This window comes from Saccostrea echinata, unplaced genomic scaffold (assembly GCF_033153115.1).
Source record: "Saccostrea echinata isolate AGI-Se365-2 ecotype Australia unplaced genomic scaffold, CSIRO_AGI_Sech_v1 ptg000054l, whole genome shotgun sequence".
NCBI lineage: Eukaryota > Metazoa > Mollusca > Bivalvia > Ostreida > Ostreidae > Saccostrea > Saccostrea echinata.
Genome location: NW_026889803.1, coordinates 11,653,722 through 11,674,503, shown reverse-complemented (window position 1 = coordinate 11,674,503; position 20,782 = coordinate 11,653,722). Strand labels below are relative to the sequence as shown.

Sequence of the window (20,782 nt, the reverse complement as noted above, 5' to 3'; positions counted from 1 at the left end):
TTCCTCTCTTAAAAAAACACATATATTTGGTTTATAATATATGCATTGTAATTGTACCACCTTTAGGAATAGATGTTGGGAAATTTTCAACATCCTATTGAGGAAGGTTTCTATCATCAGAAAGTTTCAAAATTCATTCACAGCATCATTCAAGTATACATGCAACTGTTACTGATAAAGCAATAACATAATCAAGGAGTTATATTAATTTTGAAATTACGCAGTGTATCATAAACTGTTTATTAACTGTTTTCATAAATTGAGCGATTTGATTTAATTTACTCACATACTAACAAGTTTTCTCTCTAGTAATGTGTAGTTTATCTTTTATTCCATCAGATAAAATGTACTTTCTACGTAGAAAGAATTGTTATATTACAATTATAACACTCCTAACAAAGAAAATACAAAGAAATGTTGAAATATAGGAGCCTTGAACACCCCTTTTTTCAATTAAATGAGGTCCTTACAGTTGGTGCTAAAGACTCCACAAACTGTCATGGTAAATTCATAAAGTAACACGATTTACAAAGTAATTATATAAAAGTAACTCCAAGTATAAAAGTAACTCACTTATATGTCATCAAAACTCTGATCGTCGTCTTTCAATGTAATGTTTAATACAATAATTGTAAAAACAAAGCAATATGGATATTTAAAAAAAAATGTGTTATAAAAATCGAAAGAGAAATACATTTTTTAAACCAGACAGAAGAAAGCGAAAAGGAAATTTTGAGAATAAGAAAATATCTTTGCTAGAAAGGTGATGGTGTCAATATTAATGTCGTTTGTTAGGCTTGCCAACACATTTCTAGAGTTTCATGACTAGACATTGCAAGATTTACGAACAATAATGTGGCTTGATTTGTGGTCCAATGCCTCTCTAAACATAGAATTGAAGAAGACCCATTGACAGAATCAATCATTTTGTTACAGAATGAAAACACCAATGAAACTTCAAACTTCTCTTTTTTGCCGATGTCCCCTTTTAAACAGTCCCTACTTAATTCACTAAATAGAAAAGGAGTGCTGTTGTCCCATATAAATCTCTCAATGTAAATCGTTACGTAACTAGAGGAAACCTGAGAACAAGCAAGGATATCAAAATAAGTTCAGGGAGCGGAGATTTAAGTCAAGGTGTCTATTGAATTACTGAATAAAATTCTCCTCTGAAAAACATACCGGGTATCTAGTTGATAATTAATAAAATTGAATCACCTAGCTACATGAATTGATGACGGAATTGAAAAAAAAATTATTTTCCTACTGAGAAGCACTTCAATCAGGAAGTTTTGAAAATTCGTTCCCAAAATCAACAAATGATATTCAAGGCTACACACAACTGTTACTGATGATGCAATAACACTATCAAAGAGTTCATAGAAATATGAAATCACGTGGCTTATTGTTAACATTAGCAGGCATTTCGAAAATCGAGCGATTTTACCTACAAGCTTTCTTTCTAGCAATTTTAAGATTATTTTAGTCCATCAGACAAGATGCACTTTTACAGAGAAAGAATGACTCTGTTACAATTTCCACACCATGCATAAAGAAAAGATACATATGTAAAAGATGTCCAACATTGAAATAAAGGAGTCTTGAATCGCTTATTTTCAGAGGAAAGAAAATGAAATCAAATGATGCCTTCACGATTGGCGTTCAGAAAACAACGGTCAATGGTGATTGAACATGAATTAACCAAAATAAAAGTATAGACTTATGGTATTTTGACCTTTTGAGTATATGGACTTGAATATACTGTGAGAATAGCTCACCTTTTTTTAGTATATAATGTACCCGTTTATAACTTTGATTTCAACAAATACACAATATAATTATATTATATTGAATTTATAATTGCATTGTTATTAACCATTGTTGTCGTAATTTACTCAAAAAAAGCTGAAAAAAGCTTTTACTTAGAAAATTTACGTTTTTACATTGATCCTCTTTAACCTGTTTCCCCAAAAATATTGTATGAAAACGAAAGATATATCAAGAGGTGTTGAATTTCTTTAGCAGATCCTTCGTATGGGTACACCCCTGAGTAAATGGGCTCACACAATCTGCTTGGTGGCCAAGGGATGTTGAACATTGTTCAACTCCCAACACAACAACGAATTGTACGATCTGTGACGCGCATGTCAATTGACAACCGACATTAAGATTTTGGTTGACTGTTGGAAATGCCCGATATAATGCATTATGAAAATAGAAAAATTGAAAAAACTTAGAATAAATCTGTAACAATGCCCATTAAATGGCGCATGTAGAATTCGTACAGATAATGTTATTGTAGAGAGTTCTGACTTGCAGAATCTTTGGTACATAACAGAACTTCCATCTTGTTGAAAAATTTGTTATAAAGCAATTCACCCGGGGGTATCCTGTGCCATCGGGGACGTTTAGCTCTGCAACACCGACCAAAGACACTGTGCTTGAAATACTATAATGTCACGTTGAACTAAAACTCCCACGGTTTTGTCCCTGGCGTCTGTAATTAACGAATCTGTGCTTAACAACCGACAGGTATGTATTGAAATTCCCTTGCTTGTATCACTTGTATATCTAATACAGATGCGTTGATTTTTGTTTTGTTTTTTTTGTCTGCTATTCGCCTACTTCTACATCTACACAGACACAGATCCCTGAGTAACTAGGATGTTATAAGCCTGCTCACCAACATAAGCTTTTTTTCTTTTTAATTTCAATGAGTGGGTGATATACAGTCTAGCCAAATATATAAAAACATCCTTTTGGATCAGGGAGTGCATTTAATGAAATCGAGTTATCTTTTTACCAGCTGATCATAAGAAACTCAGAACAAATCAGATCATATGAACCATCTATTGAAATAGTATAGATATTGGATAGCTTACTTCACTTTTAAAACATCTATCAGGTTTTTAGTTCAGTATTTATTTTTTTTAAGTTGAGAGAAGATATATTTATCATCATTATTAATCAATGTGTTTGGCTTCAACACTGATTCAAAACTTTGTTAAAGATTATTGTCACAAGACAGAGAAGAGGAGCACAGCTGAAGCCATATAGTGGGATTCTTCCATCCTCCTAATTAATTTACATATTTGTACAACTCCATCTTAACTTCATCGAATTAAGTAGAGCATCAAATATATAACTACAATATATCCAAACTATATAAAACGAGCAACATATGTTTAATGCATGTTCAACAAAAGAACATGAAGCAGTACAGTTCAAACATATGTTTATCAAATGTTGAAAATATGTCAAATTTTACTTGTTTATAACATATGCTGTAACATATATATGAAACATTCAACAGAAGTTTCTGAACACATGTTCAACATATAATTGTTGCACGTTCGTTTTTCTTAAAAGTCGTAAATTTGAAGCTAATTGAGCAATCAAAATATATATGTTGCTTTTTTTATGGTATAAATACTTGTGCAACATACCTTGAACATTTGTTGTAATTTTATCTGTGTATACGACTTACTTCTGATGGTAAATCAACTTTAAATTATAAAAGACAGATTTATCGTAACAGACAGTTTAAAATCCAGTGGCAATAGACAGCATTTACTGCACCTTCCTTCGTGAAGAAAAAAAAAATAACGGTTGCAATTCTGATAAGAAAGTCCTTTTATGCTAATAAAAGGAACAAATAAGCGAACTAACATTTATTTTCATATCAGAAGAAAACTGCCTTTGAAGGTAATTAGTGTAATATGACTCAGACAGTCATTACAGAAAGATGAAGGTTAGTCTATCTCATTTCCTCTACCCAGTGTCAACGATAGTTTGTTCATTCCTAATGACTAGGAATCCACAAACATTCTAATCCTACACCAGTTTTGTTGTTTCTTGGTATTTAAAATGTCGATGTCGAACTAGAAAGCGCGATATGTACAATTCGCTTGTGATTATGTAATGTTGCTTACACTGTAGAGGTATTAATTTAACATCAAAGTTAAAAGATGTAAAGTTCAATTACTCACAAGTTGTGAGTTGCATACCAATAAGTCCCAGCAATGGTGGCAGGTATTGCTGCGACAGAAAAACACATTTTGTTAACTTAATTGAAAAGATTTTATTGAAGTATATTAACTTCCAATGTTCATATATGGTAAGCCAACATTTTATACGTTTCTTGGTTTTAACTAAAGTTAAAATTATTTCTTATTTCAATGTACATATATTTAAAAAAAAGTCACCCAATTTTACTTTTTAGACGTTCTCAATCATGTTTCAGCATACATAAAAATAACAAACCATGAATCATTTTGATTTGATCCTTGAAATTGGAAGAAGACTTAGAATAAATGTGCAGTTGGAATTCACAAACAGTTCACTACAGCAAACTTCACGAAGCAGAATTGAGAAAGAAACTACAATGTATGGCGCCAATCTCACTACCTTCATGATGGCTGCATCTGATAAAAATTAAACATTTCATAAAACATATCTTTTAAAAATATACAAATGTCATCAACATTCGACCTTAAATTTAAATTAAGTATCTATAAGTTGTGTATCTATCCAAGCAAATGCAGAACGTCCAATTAGAACCCAGATAAGTGGGAGATACGTCTTACTCGGTATATCATATGTCGATCGGACTAATTCCCTATCAGTGTATCAGTGTGCGTTTATGATTTGAAAATTAACCCATATTTCGGAGAATTTTTAAATGTAATCTTTCTGGCAGGTGAACCATTAATAAGTTTTCATTGCAGTTGAGTAAATTTGCATGAAAAATAATTTCAAAGTATTGATTGATTAAACATGCCTGAGCCGAGCTTTCGGACGGTATTATTTGCCTTAAAACTTGTTGAAATAGTTTTTTTTTTTACCAATTGTTTAAAACCAGTCTATATCTACTCATGGTAAGAGCCTTATAGTAAAAAATTCTTGACATATTCTCTTTTAAATTTTAACTGAAATTAATTATTATAGAAATCTATGATGATTTGGATTCATGCAGGTACTATGACTCATGAATTCAGTCAAAATACGAGGGTACTTCAAAAAATTTGTAAACCTCACCCAGAAAGAATTGCAGAAAAAGAGACGATTTTTCAGTATTTTTTAAATAGTCACCAAACATGCACGAATCATTAAAATCATTAGAATCATTAAAATCGAATAGTCGAATCCTCGAAACACTCTTCCACAATATAAATAGCCTCATCATTGTTTCCAAAACGACAACCACATAGGCCGGTCTTATTTTTTATCCGGGTGGCTCGTCATTACAAGTAAAAATTATCATCTTACCAAAAGACTTTAATAAATCGTTACTGATTTACGTTTTGTTTGATAGATGTGTCGTTAAATGCATTAAAAAAACTTTCAATGTATGTGGGTGGCTATATTCTTAGATGAAACAGGCTGAATTCTATATTGATACCACACGATGCAAAAACATGAAATGGGAGTTCGAGGAAGATTTTTTTTCTTTGAGGTTACGTTGAAATACGGAAGCCCATTAGTGCCAACCTGTATATATAAAGGAAAAGCAATATATAAAAGCAAACCTCAATATATAAAGGAAATGCGAAATATAAAAACAAAACCTCGATATATATAAAGGAAATGCGAAGTATATAAACAAAACCTCGATATATATATATATATATATAAAGGAAATGCAAAGTATATAAACATAACCTCAATATATAAAAAGAGAAATGCGATATAGAGAGAACATTTTCCACTGCATGACCTGTATCGCTCAGCTGTCCATCAAGATTAAACAGATTAACTCCTGACAGGGTGAAATCAGTGATAGTACTCCTGTATTACGTTCCTAGAATCGATCAGAATGGTGCTATTTAAAAGTGTTTATTTATTTATACATACATATATCAATGAACTGTAATTGTAACATTACTTAATATAATGCACTTAATTGAGTATATGAGCATTTAATAATAATTATATTGATGAAATTCGTATAATGTGTATCGCATTTTATGTGTTTTTATTGGTTTTACATGTATTTTAGATCAATTTCGTTTTCACAACGTATACCTTGTTTACAAAAACTTAGCCGTATTACCTTTGGTCCCACAACTGATAATTTATAAGAATAATAATGTTCAACATGGAGTCTTTTATAAACAAGTTCAGAATTTCTTATGTCCATATTCAAATAAATTTAAATTAATTATATAATATACTTGTATGCCCATTGTTAAACATTTATAATTAAAAAGGAAATTGGAATGGGAGAGAGGGTAGAGATGAAGGTACACGTTTTTCTCCCCATTTCATTTGAATGTGAGGGAGGATCGGATTTAATTTGAGAGAAGAAAGCGACAGTTACAACTGTAATAATTTTTGGGTCTTTGGTGTGAAAAAATATCATGTAGTAGGGAATTAATGAGTGCACACATACATAATTATAGTGCGGATTGTTGTTCCACGTTGTAAATATTACTAAACATGTACATATTGTAAATAGAATAATGGCGTTATTATTTAGTGACAAGATGACGGAAAGAATACCCGTAAAAATCTCGTTATGTTATCGATTTCAAATTTTTAATGCATCATGTGCAAAACAAAGTAAAAAAGTAATGAACTTATAAAACATGATATAACACACATGCATTTTTGCACTGAATTGTATTTCAGTTGAAAAGACCCGCGTAAGCGGGTTATGTAAATTTTTTCTGCAATAGCTACGACATTAATTCCCGTACTAACAAACAAAGAAAGTCATTTTATTGTTTATATTTATATCTGTATAAAAAAAAACATTCAAAGTAAAATTAAACATGTTAAATATTGTATTATAGATGTGTATGTCATTGTATGTATAATTCATGGAACAGCCTTTGCTCAAGAAATCTATGCAGGTGGCTTGCCTACTGTTGTTTACTCATTGATAAATGGCAATGGGTTTCTTTAGAAATAAAGGAAATAATATTCAAAGGATGTAAATATTTATATATATCGAGGTTTTCTTTATATATTTCCCATTTCCTTTATACATATCGAGGTTTTGTTTATAAATATCGCATTTCCTTTATTTATTGAGGTTTGCTTTTATAAATAAGTTTTCCTTTATATATACAGCTTGGCACTAATGGGCTTCCGTATTGAAATGAATGATTGAAATAACTTTTTTTTAAATTGAATAAAGAAGAATGATTCAAAATTAGAATATTATTGTACTCCACTGTATGTTTGCTAAAACACGCTACATCTGAGCTTTTATTTTATAAATAAACTCAATCTATGACAATTGAAATTGTATTTTGATATACTTATATATCTTAATGCGTAAGATAAATCCATCAATCACACTGAACGACCTCGTTTTTGATCTCGCTTTCATACAATTTTTTTTATGCCCCCGTCGTAATCGAAGATTCGGGGGCATATAGTTTTTGCCCTGTCCGTCTGTCTGTTTGTTTGTCCGCAAAAATTTTAACCTTGCCGATAACTTTTGATTGGTTGGAGCTATGACTTTCATATTTCACATGTGTATTCCTTGTGACAAGACCTTTCTTTGGATACCAACAACTTTGACCTTGACCTTGGAGTTTGACCCACTTTTGCTAAATTTTTCCAGACTTTAACTTGGCCATAACTTTTGAACAGTTGGTGATAGGGCTTTCATACTTCACATGGGTAATCCTTGTGACAAGACCTTCCTTTGGATACCAACAACTTTGACCATTTGACCTTGACATTGGGGTTTGACTTACTTTTGAAAAGCTTTAACCTTGGCCATAACTTTTGAATGATTAGTGCTAGGGCTTTTATACTTCACATATATTATCCTTGTGGCAAGGCCTTCCTTTGGATACCATCAATTTTGACCCTTTGACCTACTTTTGCAAAACTTTAACCATGGCCATAACTTTTGAACAGTTGGTGCTAGGGCTTTCATTCTTCACATATCTAATCCTTGTAACAAGACCTTCCTTTGGATACCAACAACTTTGACCCTTTGACCTTGACCTTGGAGTTTGACTACTTTTGCAAAACTTTAACTTTGGCCATAACTTTTGAACGGTAAGTGCTAGGGCTTTCAGACTTCACATATGTAACCCTTGTGACAAGACCTTCCTTTGGATACCATCAATTTTGACCCTTTGACCTTCGAATTTGACCTACTTTTGTTAGACTTTAACCTTGGCCATTACTTTTGAACAGTTGGTGCTAGGGCTTTCATATTTCACATGTGTATTTCTTGTGAGAAGGCCTTTCCTTGGGCACCATTAATTTTGACCATTTGAACTTTACCTTGATGTTTGACTCACTTTTGAAAAACTTTAACCTTTTCTATATCTATTCAATGGTTGCTACTAAGGTTTTCATATTTCACAGGTATATTCCTTGAAACAAGACCTTGCTTTGGGTACCAACATATTTGATTTGCATTTGAGAAATTTAACCTTTGTTATGAGTTGCCATACGGGGGCATCAATGTTTCACAAACACATCTTGTTCTCATTAATATAAAATAGACATTGTTCATACACTTCAAACGCTTTGATATATATATATATATATATATATATATATATATATATATATATATATATATATATATATATATATATATTTTCATTTTCCGTGTTTTGCATTTTATATGACTTATTGATATCATGGAGCTTATCATCCAAGCAATTTTTTTTTACACTGAAATCGCCTACATTATCGTGAAAGTGCCAAATTAAGTACATGCGACCGAGCAACGTAAGTTAAAAGTCTCTTCGAAAGACTTGAAAAAAGGATGAGTGTTTGAATTTTACCTTTGCAGACCAGCATTTTCAATATTCAGTGCCTTAAGCTTGCTATATAGGTGTAACGTATACTCTACTCTGTACAAATTTACTAAATGAATAAAGTGCTCCAATTCTATAGACGTAAAATCAGGGACTAGAATCTAGGTCTATAATTTGCGGGACAGTTATGTCAGCTGATAAGACAACGCATCTTGCACCCTTCAGAATTTCCCACAGGATGAAGTGTTGACCGAGATTGAACGTACTCTAGATACCACAGGGTGTTTAAGGGGAAAACGTGAGCAACATAGATATAAAACAGAAAATATAACAAAAATATTTTGAAACGATTCATGACATTTATAGCATCAAAATTATATAGAAGCAACCTTATTCTGTAACACTCACTCCTCGTCTATTTGAAGACAGATAAATGATTATGTAATTCTGACTTTTCAAGATATTTCAATAATCCCCATTTGTTTCAACTCCTACTGATTAAATTTTAAAGAATTATCTTCAGTCTGCACTGTAGCATTTGGCACGATTCATCCAAGCAGTCGGAATGACGATGTCGATGCAAATAGTATAAGATGTTTTTAATAAGCAAGAAATGAGGTTCAAACAATATTTCAGAATCAATAAATAAATAAATAAAATAATTATGAAAATACTAGTACTTTTAAATAGGAAAAATAATCATATTAAGAAGTCCCTTTCATTAAAAAAATGTAATGGAATAAAAAAGGAAATAATTGCAAAGTAAATACCAGTGGAATGAACATACATGTAGTTCTATGGAAGTAGTCCAGGTGTAGCATTTTCAAGAATTCGAACACTTTTGGGGTAAAAAAAAAAGATTCAAAATGTGAATATAAACCGAATTGCAATATATATATTCGGTGCAAATAATCAAAAACGAACATTAGATTTGTCATCATTTTGAACATTTGAAACTTTGCACTCATGGCACAACAATGTCACTTTTAATTTGCAAATCATTTTTTCCTGTTATTTCAGTACAATTAAGTACAGAAAAATAAAAGCAATGACAAATGTTCCTTATCCTATGCTTATCCTGATTTCCTTCTGAAATTCTTATAACTCTTGCTTCTACTGCTTTCATAAATTTGGTACAAAAACTCATTATTTTTTATGCATGTAGGAGTTCAGGGTTTTGCTTTACAAGTTTCTTCATCAGTTGCATCATTGGTGATTTTTTTTTTGCAAGTGAAACATAATGACAAGGAACTTGGCAAAACTGATTGACATGTTTCATGTGATGAATTACTGTCTTTGTGTTTTTTGCATTCTCAGATTACAGAAAAAATCACCATAATGAAAGACTTGCAAAAACAATTTATTTTTTTTTTGTGGATGTATTCTGTTAAACTGAGTTACAGATCAATCAGCCAGATGCTCGGTTGTCTTCGTAAAACTGATATGTTTGTTGAAGTTTCAAGAAGACATTTGAATATCCAACTGAACGAGACTGTAATTAATTACATCATCTATCTTTTCAGATAATGAATATTGAATTGTTGTTGTTAAGTTATTGGTATTCAGTGTCTTATTAATTATTGTGCTTAGTTTTCTAATCCGTTATGAAAGCTTACAGCAAGGATGTTTCTTGAATCTCTCCACGTGCAATGTTTGCTTTCATCTAAAACAGGGTTAATTTGACGACCTTATTAAAAAAAATACACCTTTCGAATCAAGAAACTCACAAGAAATGTGTACCAAGTTAAATTACCCTTAGATACCGTTATTCCACGCCTTGTCATCAATTTCCAACATTAGATTAATGTAATAAGGTTCCTGACATATGATATTCCTTCAACCCGACCTCTTTCTTTCATGTTTTGTGGAATACCTAGATCTAATTTGACTCCTGGGCACTAATTTGCTTCAAGTGTTAAAGTTTCACAAGGTACAAGATCCTATTAGGAGTGTAAATAACCTCAAACATATAATTATTCCTCCACGTTCAGTAACTACATGTACATAAAATCTTATTCTATCCCGTAAACAAAAGGAGTAAGTACTTTCTTCTTCATTATTGTACTTTTACCAAACAACAAAATAATACGGTTATCATAAATCATTTTTCCTTTGCAATGTCCCCTGAACAACTTAAAAAAACAATATATATATATATATATATATATATATATATATATATATATATATATATATATATATATATATATATATATATATATATATATATATATATATATATATATATATATATATATATTTATATATATCTTTTCCTTAAAAAAGAATACTTAGGTCATTTTCATTCCTTCGTATAGTGTCTTTTGTATAGTGTCTGTTAGTATAGTAATGTGTTTCTCATCTCTATCTGCTGGTACAGCTGTCTCTATCTACTATAAATCATGGATAGGAACTAAGGTACCTATCTTCTTTAATAAAGTGTATTTTTTAACCGAAATTTCTTCTTTAACACCATTACAGAGATTAAATCACCATTGACGCGCCGGGATTCTTTAATCCAGGCCATTCTCCTGAAGTCTTTCCACAACCTTTCATCCCAGTCGCTGTGTGAGCTAGAAGTCTTGAGCTACGTGGTGGTTGATTCTATCTCTTCTCAATACAGGTAGTAGTGCATCATAAACTCATTAACAAACACTTTATTATGCCTCTTTTGTTGGTTTTACATCTACTTTCTATCAAATAATAATAAAAATTTCATCTTTGTTATTGCTTTTGAATTTTTTCTCGCCTGTTCGTCTTGAAAAGATTTAAGAGTTTGAGACAAAATGAACATTATGCCTTAAAGAGCATTTAAGTCTTGGTTGATATTATTGTATGAATTTGTATTAACTGACATATAATTCCTATTCACAATTTCTGTTCAAACACATATCCCTTAAGGGTGAATTCAAAAAAAAAAATATGACCAAACACATATCTATAAATCTGCACTAAAAATACAGGTAATGGAAATAAATTTCTATGTCTCAGCATATGTCTTTAGTTAGTGTCTAAATACCTGCCAAATATCTCATTGATATCTCAATTCACAAAAGAGTTATGCCCAAAAATGATGCTAAAATGTCAGGAGTGCAACAACTTTTTTGTGACATTTTGAAAATTCAATATATTGTGAAAAAAATAACAATGGTTTATGTTGGAAATAAAGACTTTCCTGATAATATTCAAGGTAATGAGTTTTAAATGTAGACTGTAACAACTCTTGTTTGACCAAGTTGTGGTCATGGCTGATGTTGAAAAAAAATGTTGTACCATGTCAGGAGTGCAACAGAAATTGAAAAAAAATGTTGTGTTGCCAAAATAAGCATCGATTTTAAAAACCTGTGAGACAATTAAGTCAAAAAAGAATTTTCAAAGTGTAAAACAATAACTGATCGTAATTTAAAACTTAAAAATGTTATATAAATCACACGCAGCATTAATGAGATTCAAATATCTGTGCATACCCAATACTGTCAGGAGCGCAACATTTGATGTTTTGCTCCCTAGCATAAAAAACTTTTATTAGTATATGATTCTCTAATTTTTATTTTGGAAAATAAAGACACAAAGAACATTTTTACCAAACAGATTTATCAATTAAAGGGTCTGTCTGTTTTTCAGATCTATATTTCTATGGTCAGGGGTGCAACACATTTTTTTAAAGATTCAAGTTATATGATGAAAAAAACTTCTATTCATGCTAAGAAATATTCTTTAATCAATAATGATCTATTTGAATAATTTAGTACTAAATTATTGACAGTTTTATTATTAAAATCATTCTCTTTTTCAATTTGTCGCCCGCGTGGCGCAGTGGTTAGAGCGTCTGCTCTAGAGTCGCGAAGTAAGGAGTTGATCCTTACGTCGCGGGTTCGAATCCCACTGTGGGACGTGGAGACCGGTCCTTCGGATGAGACGGTATAAACCGAGGTCCCGTGTCGCAGTAGGTGCTGGCACGAAAAAGATCCCTCACTGCTCAATGGCCGTAAGTGCCGAGTATAGGACAAAATTTGCAGCTCTCCACCGGCAAGTGGTGGCGTCTCCATATGAGTGAAAAATTCTCGAGAGGGACGTTAAACAACATACAAACAAACAAAACTTTTTCAATTTTATCAATTCAGACGTGACTTTAGCTTTTCTTTGATTTTTTATGAATGTAAAAAAATAAACCCACTGAAAAATTGTTAAAAAATTCAAGTAATTCCACTTCAACTTCACTGAAACAACAGGACAAGTTCTGATGTAATTTTTGCTTCAAAATTCTACTTTAATGACTCCCATGCCCTTGGTCAGAGTGCAACAAATATGTTAGAATCATTGCTGAATAAATATAAGAAAAAATTATGAGTAGAATGTTTATGCTTGACCGCAGTTGCTTGCAGTGTTTGTCCTGAGAAGGAAAATATACTATGAAATATATTTTATCTTCTAAATATCTATTTTAGCTAGTTTTTGACATAAATAGGGAATAATTCAAGATATAAAGCCAAGATTAAATACTTTCATGTGTTTTATATATGAAGTATTGGACTAAAAATATTGCACAATTTAGTTATCATTTGATGTTGCCAACACTTAATGAATTTTTGTGTTCTATGGTTTTAATTTTTCATTTTACTGCAGTTAGGTAAGCAACAAAACTGTTTTATAATTATCAATTATCTTCATCTATTTTAACTAAAAAATAAATTGAAAAAAAAATTGATACTATTTGACGTTCAAAACATTATGTCTATCAACTAATTACAGACATTTTACACCTAACACATATTTTTAAATACAATGTGTGCGTATATATATATATATATATATATATATATATATATATATATATATATATATATATATATATATATATATATATATATACATACATACATACATACATACATACATACATACATACATCTATCTATGTTACACATTGCAAATTTTCATTTTTTGAAGTCTTGAAAATATGAAAAACTTGCCGTAAATGATAAAAAATATCAAAACGACGAACTGATTTATAAACTAAAAAAAAAGGTTATTGTGTGTTATAATTTTTAAAACAATGTCTTTAAAAGAATACATATCAGATGTCAGGAGTGCAACACAATAGTGTAAAATAGGGTCACTTCAAAATCTAGTATTTTTCGTAAGAAAACTTGTATATCAAAATTCTTTTTTGGCTTAGATTTAAAGTGTTGACTTGAATAGACAAAAAAGTGATTTTGGGGGAATTTTATTGTTTCATATTAAAACTTTTCAAAACAGAATTAAAAAAAAAATAATGTAAAATAACCATCAAAAAGCCATTTTTTTTCATAAATACAAGAGAAGAAACTCAATCAAGGTTTAGATCTAATCATTTAAGTTCCTGATACCATTTTGAAGCATAAACAAACTATAATTTCCTTCTTTTGATAATGTATTTTAGAAAGTCTTTTAGGATGTAGTGTTCTTTTCTTTTTCAAATAAAATTTTCTTATAAAACTTCTGAAACTTTTTTTATCCAATTGTCTATTTTATTGCAACTTCAGGAATTTAAGCTAGAATGTATATACAAGATGATGATATAAGTGAAAAACATGTCATGGGTAGTTGACTTTTTTCAAAAAATTTCAATTTGGTGGTCTTTTTTTTTTATTCACCCTTAACCTACCTAAATAAACAGGTATAAAACAACTATTTTGTAACTGTGTTAGATTTTTTTGATTACTGATATTTAATTTGAATTAAATCAGTTTATTTATTTCGTTGGAGGTTCAAAACATGGCCAACCAATTTTCCACTCCCATTTCGGGCATTAATCTTGTGTGTGTGTGTGTGTGTGTGTGTGAGGGTGTGAGGGAGGGTGTGTGTGTGTGTGTTTTGATGAAAAAACTATATGTAAACTTTCTAATTTGAACGGATTCATCAAAATATTTGGGTTGCTGATTTTGTGTGTGCTGTATTTTGGGGGTGGGGGTTGATCACTTCATTTTCAAGTACCTGCTCGACTTCGAACGAAACAAACTAGAATGGATTTAGAATGCCCTTTTGTGTTAGATCCATAATTACTTAAAACTTGCTTATTGACATACTTTATGGATACAATTAATATTAACAAACGTTGTAGTTTTTCCAAATAAGCAACAGAACGCCTGATAAAAACTCAAATTAATGTTCTGCGTGTGTTAAATCGTCATTTACATACACCTTTAAAAAAGGGAAAAAATACTAATGGTTGAAACTGTCCAATTTTTTCTTATTCTACATAGATACTCAAGGTTAGGTAATTCAAACCCATCTGCACTGAATCAAGATGTAGAGAGGTAAAACCTTCTTGCACTGGCTGAAGATAAAGACGTTAATTAATGAAAAGAAACGTTTGAAAATATCTGAATTCCTTTGAGCGACAAGAAGATTGTGTTCTGATTTTACAAGTTCGGGATGTATGATGTCAGTAGACACACTGATGAAGGTAATACAAAGTCCCTCTTCCGAGAAAAGCAACCGTTAATAGGCTATCTATAGAACCATTTTCTATCGTCATATGCACATTTTTTTTTTATCTCTGTATGATTTCAAAAAAGTCATACTTTGTCTTTTGTCCGGAAAAATCATAAAAGAATTAATCAGGATAATACGGTTATAAGTTTTTATAGCGTTATTTAATCTCAGAGATGTGGTTTGTTACTTTTTTAATGTCGATAAACTCAAAGAATCTGCCGTTCAATTTTCTTTTTTATTCTTCGGCAAAATATCAAATTCGGAAAATTTCAAGCTTTAGATTTCATAGCAAAAGAGAAATCAAAGAAAAAGTTTATTTTTATACAAAATTATTTGAATTTACACAGTGTTTGAAAACCTATAATAGAGATGGACAGAAAGCACCTGACATGGATCTTTTATAAATGTTAATATGCTGCGGTCATTTGAAGCCTATCTATCAATGTTTGACTATCCACAAGTTCGAAGTTGGTAAGAAATAAAGTCACTTGCTATGAAATAAACGCCCTTTTTTTTAAATAGGTGTTTCAAGTCATTTTTATTTTCTATTCAAGTCATTTTTATTTTCTATCTTTTATTCATGACTGTCGTTTAAATCATATATGAAGTTCGACTGCTTAATTTCTTTAATTTTTTGTAACTACTCTCACCGTGGCAGCATTATCTGTACACAGAGTGGTCATCATATATCACTATATGGTCTGAAGTTCATTATTTTAAACTTGAAATGTAATTACGTAAATCTTAGAATTTGAGGAATGTATTGGAGGTCAAAGTCATGCTGGTTGTTGCTCCTCTGTTGAAACATGGGGTATTTTAGAGTGTTAAAGTGTTCTTAGGTGTACTCTTATTCTTATAATGTTTCTCTTTTTATCAACATTTTTACAATGTACACATATTTTTATCTTATTCAAATCAAACACCAATAATAGTCTCACATTAAATTCCAGAAGGTGATATCAAAATACCGATTGATTCCTAACATCTCATAGCATTTGTTTTGAACATTTTATATCACCAGATAATCCATTGATTTTTAGAACACTTGTTATCTTCACACGATTACTGAATCTCAATAACTTTTTTTTTCCGTCTGAAGATTATAAAATATCGATAAGGGACATACCTTTTTAATTTTTTTAGACACTTCCTGACGTCATGTGCTTAAAAAATGAAATATAACTGATCTGGAATTAAGACAATGTGTTTTAAACTGTGATTATCGGTCACTTATAGTTATATCAGACTAAAAGGTGATCTAAACTTCATGAAGAGAGTTATTAATATCTATTACCGTTATCTATTACTATTGTGGTGTAAATCAGATGTGGATACTTAAAGGTGCTTGGACACAGATTTGAAGTTAATATTTTCTCAATATTTCTGTAAAATTTCATGACTTATATGTTGCTATAGCATTTCATACTAAAATATCATAAAAATCTTATTTCACCTCGAAGTTATTGAAACTTTGAATTTCTGGACGCGTTTGATTGACACATTCTTGCACTTTCACAAATTTTAAGTTTATTCTTAATACTTAAGAAAAGTGGGAATTTTGTTGTGTATTAATGAAAAATATCAAAACTATAATCCAGAAAATTCAGAGTAGAAATGTTCGAAAGCAAAACCCACTCACAGTATGTCAGTCCGTGCTCAGTGGTGTGTGCAGACTTTAACAATTGAACACACCCGGTGAATCGTAAACATTAACAATAACAGAGCTCGTGCCATGTTTACAAAAACAGTTTACGTTTCACGGGTGTATTCAATTTGTTAAACTCTGTACACAACACTGAGCACGGGCTGACGATATTAGTGAGGGGGTTTGCTTTCGAACATTTCTACTCTGAATTTTCTGGATTATAGATGTAATGTTTTTCATTAATACACAACAAAATCGCTTCTTTTCTTAAATATTAAGGATAAAGATAAAATTTGTGAAAGTGCAAGGATGTGTTAATCAAACGCGTCCAGGGATTCGTAGTTCCAATATTTTCTAGATAAAATAAGTTTTTAATTATATTTTCGTGTGAAATGCTATTGCAATATATAAGTCGTGATATTATACAGAAAATTTGAGAAAATATTAGCTTCAAATCTGTGTCTAAGCACCTTTAAGAACTCCAAGTAACTCTTAGAAAATTTGAAATCACAAATTTTTACCAAAATTAATAACATCAAAAAGTACGACTTTTCAACACTTTATACAACCATTCCTCACTATGAATTAAAGTCCAGCTTTTTGACATCATAGACAACTGCCTTTTCAATAAAAATGGAACTCGTAAATTTACTTACTTTGTCATATGTCACTTGCAAAATCATTTTGGTAAAAAAAACATTCTGATTGTACAGACAAGTACTCTGAAGTTGATATTTAAAAAAGTTGCTTGAGTTTCTGATTGACAATATCTACGTAGTTTTTGGAGATGAGGCCTGCGAACAATCTGTCGGAATTCCCATGGGTACCGATTGCGCACCCTTATAAGCAGACCTATTTTTGTATTCATATCAAGCAGAATGTATTCAAGATCTTATACATGAGAAGGAGAAAACATTTGCTGTGGCCTTCAACTCGATATTTAGATATATAGACGACGTATTATCAATTAACAATAGTTACGTCCATTCATATGTCGACTCGATATATCACAATAAACCTGAAATAAAACATACTTCAGAGTCCGAAACATCTGACTCATATTTGGATATTTTACTAGAAAAAGACGCTAACGGTAATCTAATTTAATAGAGCATTTTCAGATGCGCTTGTATATGTAAACAGTGATTTTTTTTGTTAATTATTCTCAAATAGAGAAATCGATCAGTCTTAAAATTCCTTGAAAACAAGTGAGGACTAGAATAGGAGGTATGGGCGACTTAAAAGGGGGATGAAAATGAACAGAAAAAATAGATTGTATATAAGAAAATAGTTAATAAACTTCGAATGTAAAAAAAAAAAAAAAAAAAAAAAAAAAAAAAAAAAAAAAAAAAAAAGATAAGTTAAATATAAGAATGTTGTCAATTTTACAGCTCAAATAACGTTTCATAATTTTAAAATTTCAAGGTCAGAGCAATGCTTATCTTTAATTTTCCTTTTAAAAAATAACTATATGTGAGGGATAAATTTCACTATCCAAGCTTTTTTTCATATTTTTTTTTTTAAGATTTCAAAGCAGACGGTTTTGAAAAATGAACCATATATTTCATTAAATTACGACATTTATTTGAATATACACATTCGATTTACATTTACATATTTTTCACAGAATTTCATTTTAATCAGTTCATAGAAGGGTGAAGTAATACTAATCTCCTCAGAGACTAATATTAAAGGCAATCGGTGTAGATTTATCCTTCGGAAATACTGCTAAAACACAACTACGAATTGTTATCAACGAAGAGGAATACCGAGAGAAAAACAAGCATTCTGAGAGTATTGCATTAGCAATACTAGTCCCCTACCGGCAAGTGTAATCTGGTTCCGTTCCCGTTAAGAATTGAAAATGCCATAATTCAGTCAAAAATTAATGAAGCGGGACGAAATGCAAACTTGATCTGTAACTAATCAAGGTAAAGCCACATACCAAAAATCAGCTCAATATCTACAAGCTTTAAGAAGAAAATTGCGGAAAACCCGAAAAAATTGAAAAGGCCGTAATTCCGTCAAAAATCAATGAAGCGGAACGAAATGCAAACTTAATCTGTAACTCATCAAGATACACTCACATACCAAAAATCAGCTCAATATCTGCAAGCGTTTAGGAAAAAAGTGCGGAAAACCAAGTGGGACAGACTGACAGACAGACAGAGGGACAGACAGACAGACGGACAGACAGACAGACAGACGGACGGACAGACTCAGAGGAAACCTATAGTCCCCTCCGGTTTCACCGGTAGGGGACTAATAACATATACGAGGGTTGTCCAAAAAGTTCGTGGACAAATGCTTAATTTTCTTAATAAAGCCCGCAATGGCAAACGTGTACGATAAAATCTTAATACAGACCATGAATTAGTAAATATATAAAATATTAAAACAATGCACACTATTTTATGAAAGATATAGATGTAAATACTTTGTATATGTAAGCCGCACGGCCCAGTCTGGCGTAATGCTAATTTCATGATAACGTCAAAAACATGGATTTTGAATTTTTATCACATGTTCATGGACACACGCTAATTTTCTTTATTATGCCACACTGCCAAGTGTGTGCTATAATATTTATGTATAGACCATAATTGATTTAATTTTTTAAATTCAAAACAATACACGAAAATTTACGAGCGTCATTAATATAAACGTTTCGTATACACAGGCTGCACGGACCAGTCCGACGTCGCTAGATTTATAACAACGTCATGAATAGGGATATCCTATTTTCATCAAATAACAGTGGTTTTCCACTTCTTGTATAGTGTCTCCGAAATTTTACACACCCTTGAAAAATCGTATACACTAATTACAAATCAATGAACTAAATATATTCCAATACTTTCAAGTTGTTTGAATAAATATTTTGTGTCTGACGTCGTTTCAACCATATTAAAACATAATTGTATGATTGGATGCTGTTCCGTTCGGATGGCCGACGTCGCTTTTTCTGTCAATTTTTGAAACATACTTCTTGCGGTTTTCGCTTAATATTCTCACTGTATATTTAGTAAGCGATACTAGAGACATCAGAAAATGACGATAGCCGCTTTATTTGCGACACATTTAATTTTTATTGAGCTTTGACTTGTTTTATAAAGAAAATAATCATTTTAATCATAACACTTTTATGGCATTTTAACCCTGGTCCGTGCGCACTATCGGCGACCTTTAATGACTGCTATTTTTACAAAAATATTAAGTTCAAACAATAAAAACCAAACTTTTCTGACTTTTATTTTCATACTAATATTTTGGTATACAATAAGTATATCTTGAACCATTCATTTTGACAAAAACGCCATTGTCCACGAACTTTTTGGACAACTCTCGTATGTATTAGTATGTCCCCTCTTTTTTTTTATTTTCCTTAATCAATGGTTTATTCAATTTGTTTCTCAATATCAGCAACATTAATTAAAAAGCATTTTTAATTTTGCATCTTAAATATTTATTTCAAATATGAGATGTCGTCAATATAATATAATATAATATAATATAATATAATATAATATAATATAATATAATATAATATAATATAATATTTAAAAAAAAAACATTTATAATTCATCATTTTGGTATATTTCTAAAAGATCTTATCGATATATCAATTTAGTATTATGTTGAGGACACTGAAAAAATATCGGCAACTTAATCAGTTCCATTTGTAAACGTATATTACAGAAGAGGTCTGTTTAAACAGCAGCATTAACAAATCAGGTCGATTGTATTTAAAAGACATGAAGTTATTTTATCTTTCTTCAATAATCTAGATAATATGAATGAATGAGTTATGAATGGTTTTCTCACATAAGAGTGTTTACATTTAAACAGATTTTCTGTCTGTGATTCAGCAAAGAGAAGAATGGAATATTGTCCTGTAATTGCAATTTAATTATAGGATACTTAT

The 20,782-nt window shown here is 30.8% G+C and overlaps 1 protein-coding gene across 1 annotated transcript in view; it reads left to right on the top strand.

The window, feature by feature from the left end:
* The window catches only part of LOC133171514 (cytoplasmic dynein 1 light intermediate chain 2-like), a 54,997-nt gene extending 38,860 nt beyond the window's left edge, over positions 1 to 16,137 (top strand). Inside the window, exon 13 of the mRNA XM_061306274.1 lies at positions 16,124 to 16,137. The gene's annotated coding sequence lies outside the window, so the exon portion shown is untranslated. The remainder of the gene's footprint in view (positions 1 to 16,123) is intronic.
* Positions 16,138 to 20,782: the final 4,645 nt, after the last annotated feature.